The sequence below is a fragment of the Vicugna pacos genome, chromosome X (genome assembly GCF_048564905.1).
Source record: "Vicugna pacos chromosome X, VicPac4, whole genome shotgun sequence".
Taxonomy (NCBI): domain Eukaryota; kingdom Metazoa; phylum Chordata; class Mammalia; order Artiodactyla; family Camelidae; genus Vicugna; species Vicugna pacos.
Window position 1 is genome coordinate 81,608,219 of NC_133023.1, and position 4,507 is coordinate 81,612,725.

A 4,507-nucleotide genomic window follows, 5' to 3' on the forward strand; every position below is an offset into this window, starting at 1 on the left:
ATTTCAGTCTGCTGTCTGTGCAGTGCCCTGGGGGTGAAGCATGCCAAGAACTGTCTCTGATTGTCACAGCCCCAAGGGACCCTGGGTTACAAGTCCCCCCCTGGCCTCCAGATTCAGTTGATCAGGAACATCCTTTGGGTGGCAGCCACAAAAACTGGGGCACCAGAATTTGAGTAGAAGCTACCCTCTAGGAAATACTGTCAATCTGGAGTGCGGCAGAGGGAGAGCACAAAGGTGGTGGCCACCAGCTAGAGTGAAGCAGAGTGAGAGTATAAAGATGGTGTAAACCAGGGAAGAAAAAAAAAAAAAGGTACCCACTGGGTGAAGCAAAGCAAAAGGAGAGTGTGAAGATGACACCCACCAACCTCCAGTCCCAGATAGTATCCCAGTAAGCCCTTAGATATATGTTCAATTAGATACCTGCTCCACGGGCCAACACTTTACGGTTAGCAAATGAGCTTCTTTCACATAAAGTCTGGGTGCTTCTCATCAAATGAGGGTAAGATGATAATGCAGGATAAACTGCAGAAGGAGAGGAATGATGCTAAGAATGCAGTAGAAGAATATGTGTACGAAATGAGAGACAAGCTTAGTGGTGAATACGAGAAGTTTGTGAATGAAGATGATCGTAACAATTTTACCTTGAAACTAGAAGATACTGAAAATTGGTTGTATGAGGATGGAGAAGACCTCCGCCCTCCCGGCCCGCGCTGAGCTGCAGCCATGGCGGCCTCCCTTCTGCTGCGGCAAGGACGAGCGGGGGCGCTGAAGACCGTGCTAGAAGCCCGAGTGTTTCGAGGACTTGCTGCTACAGTTTCTCTTTCTGCAGAATCAGGAAAGAATGAAAAGGGACTGCCACCAAATCCCAAGAAGCAAAGTCCACCAAAAAGGGCCGCACAGGCCGCCGACTCCGCTGAGCCGTTTGACAACTCCACTTACAAGAACCTCCAGCATCATGACTACAGCACGTACACCTTCCTAGACCTCAACCTGGACCTCTTGAAATTCCAGATGAGAGGCCCCAGGGTGGGTAACCCTCAGCACACAAGTTCTTTAAGAGCCATTTCTCAGTTTGCTATAGCCTGTGGGTCTCATGGATGCCCCCATTGGTTTTCAAAGCTAGATATTTGGGGCACTCATATCCAAGGTGCAAGCCTTAAAGTTGGGGTGTCCAGTGTTGGGTTCAAACCCTTCACTTCTCAGGGAGAAGCTCCAGATTTTGAGCTCCCTTCTGGTTGTGAGTGGCCCTGCCAGGGCTGGGGTTTATGGAATAATTGTGGCTTAGCCTCTTCTACCCATTTCCATGTGGTTTTTATTTCTTATTTGCCCGATGTGTAGGAGTCACTCAGCTAGTTTTTAGGTTTTCTTTTCAGAGGGAACTCTTCCACATATGTTTATAGGTTCATTGTGTCTGTGCAAGGAGGTGAATTCAGGATCTTCCTACATTGCCATCTTTGGTGCATTTTTACTTTTGCTTAAAACCCTTGCATCTAGGAACTGTAATATCTTGCTTGTAAGTCTGTCTTTTATAGCCAAGATTGCAAGATCCCCAGGGCCAGATGCTATCTTCTCTGTGTACTCTTTGCTTTCTCCTTAGAATCTGGATTACTTCCAGGATTTTATGAGCCCTCTGCAAATGCTAATCATTTCAGGGCAGCCTCCATTCAACTCAGCTCAGAGGCACAAAAATATACAGACATGGAATGTAGCTAGGAAGTGATATAGGCAGGAATCCAGGTTCATGTCACTGTAGACTTAGAATCTTGACACTGGAATGCAGTATACCTCCATTTTTATCTTTTTTCTGTATCCAAGATAGTAAGATTATTTTTCATACAGTGATGAAAGATTATAAAACTTCTTAAATTGGTTAACTGGTAGTTGGATATTTTCATATTTAACTAATGAGGTACCAGTAGCCTGTTTCTGAAAATGTCTGATAGCCCAAATTGTTAAGTTTATCCTGTACACTCCTACAGAAGGAAGATGTGACACACCAACAAACAGCTGAGAAAATATACGTGTCATTCTAACCTTTGGAAGTTTTTAGAAATAATTTCACATAAGTTCAAGAAATCATTTGGTAAATTGTCACCTAAATGAATATTGTATTTGCTTGCATATCTTGTTCTTAAAATAGTTTCTTCTTTCCATTTAGAGAAGGGGGAGGAGGAGGAAGTGGTGGGGAGGAGGAGGACAAGAAGGAGGAGAGGAGAAGAAAATGTATGAGCCATATATAATTTTTCTCCCCACCTATTTTTCTTGCTTTTAAATATCAACTGATACCGCAGTGGAGATTTCTCTAAGCAGAATTAATTTTGTCTGTGAAGATCTGGAAAATTAAAGGTTTACCAATGTTTGCAATTGTGTAGAGGGGTGAGTGGAATGGGGAGGCGGAGTTGGATAACGCTAGCTGTATCTCACCTCTCTTACTTAAAAAAAAACAAACCTCTATTTCGATCTTCCTTATCTTCCTTGTTGTAAGAAAAGAAAAGCCATCCTTTCTTCCTGCCCTTGCAATACTCTGTATTGAAAATTATTCACATGTCTTTATCAGTACAATATCCCCACCTTCAGTGACCCAGAACACTGAAAGGTATCTGAAGGGGGTGATGATATAGAGGAAAATAAAAAGGTTACAAAAAGAATGCAAAGAAGGAGGATATTCATCTTTTGACTTTCAAAATGTGATTGTGCACACATTTAAAATTACTAACTGATACATTTTATCTCTGCCTTGCCCAAGGGTCAGTAGCAGATTCTAGGTGTCCCTGGGAATAACCATAGCACTATGAGAGACCAACAACAAGTTAACTCTATCTTATACAGATTGTTTATGATTTCAATGACCTTTTTGTTATTTCATTTCTAAAATAATAATAGTTAAATAAGAGAGCATAGTCTATATAGCTGATTTTCTAAAAGATTTTCAAACTTGCTTTAAGACTTAGAGATTGTTTTACTTTCACATAAATGTTTCTTGTATGCTTGGGGAGGAAATGGATTCTATAATTGCCAGAACTGGGTAATATACAAATATATGACTTATAAACCAATTTGCCAGTTAAGTTTATCAAAACTTTCAAAACTTTATAATTTTGTTCACTTCACCTATCAATTCGTGAAATAGATTTGTTAGAGGAATTTTATCATATTGGATTTGTTTCTTCTATGCATGTAATCTGTCAATTCTTTACTTACTGAGGATAATTTATTAATGTTCACCCAGGTTTTATAGTTTCATATCATTCTGGTGAATTTAAGTGTTTTTCACCATGCTGTTACTATTTTCCCCTAATTCTATTTTAAATAATCTTACTATCAGTACATTTTTTTAAGCTGTTTATGTCCTGGTGTATTTTTCCTAATCTTTTATTTTCAACATTTCTGTGTTTTTTGTTGTTGTTGTTTATTTTTTTATAAAATTATATAGCTGATCTTTAAAAAGTAAATATGAGAATATCTGCTTTTTAATTGGTGATTTAGGTAACTACATTTATTGTGATTTCTTATTTATTTGAATAACCCCTTCTGTCTTATTTTCTGCTTTCTATTTATCCCTATTGTTTCTCTACTTCCTTTTACCCTTTTTTCCCTGCATTCTTTTTGACTGCCAGATGTTTTTCCATTATTGTTTTGGAAGTTACATATTTAGTACTTGTTCTTTTTTTTTTTAATGCAAGCTTTAAAAAAGAAAAAAGTTAATCAAAATTTCAAAAAAAAAAATCTTATTGTGCTAGCAAATAAGCCTTGTAATCCAAGCAATTTTCTTGTAAATTCCTTCTTTTCCTCCTTTAGTATATTAAGGACCAGGCTAGGACAGAGTTGTACAGAGGGCATATGCATATATCAAGAAGGGAAGATTTGCATTTTTCTGGCCCCAGAGGATTATGACAAGGAGAACCCATGTTATTTACTAAGTAAATGACAGCCAAACTGTGGGTCCTAATTAGTGTATTAAAATAGTAAGGGTAACCCTGAAAGCAGAGGGGTTCTTCCTCCTTTTTCCTCCCTTAGGATTCTGGAAAGTAATACCCTCCCAGGCTGTCCCGACATTATCCTGGAGGTACTTCCATATTAGTTTAGCTGTGCAAACTGAACTCCTAGGGTTTGACTTTAATGAGTTACCTTATTCTTGTCTGGATCAGATATTAGATTAAGAGTCAGTGGCACTGCCTATGGACCCTCGAAGGCGGAAAAAGGTGACCCAAAAGCACAGGCTGGAGCTGGACTGTTGGACCAGTTGGCTCAATGGAGGACATGGAGAGAATGAGGAGTAAACAGCTAGTGCAAACTGAGCTGCCTTTGACTTAGTCAGGAATGGCACTAGCTCTGAAAAAACCAAGACAGATAGAGATCACGAGTTATGCTAGCCATGTCTTTGACCCTGAATGACAGCAGTATGCCCCGAGGCGAGCAAGGGATATCACCAGAGAGACCAGAGGAGGTCAGGGACCTAACATGTCAGGGTCCTCACATTCCCTCTGCCAGAGGCCATTAAGCCCTA

The 4,507-nt window shown here is 39.8% G+C and overlaps 1 pseudogene; it reads left to right on the top strand.

Annotated features, from left to right (window-relative positions):
- The first annotated feature begins 693 nt into the window (after positions 1 to 693).
- On the top strand, positions 694 to 4,273 carry LOC116277286 (NADH dehydrogenase [ubiquinone] flavoprotein 3, mitochondrial pseudogene; annotated as a pseudogene).
- Positions 4,274 to 4,507: the final 234 nt, after the last annotated feature.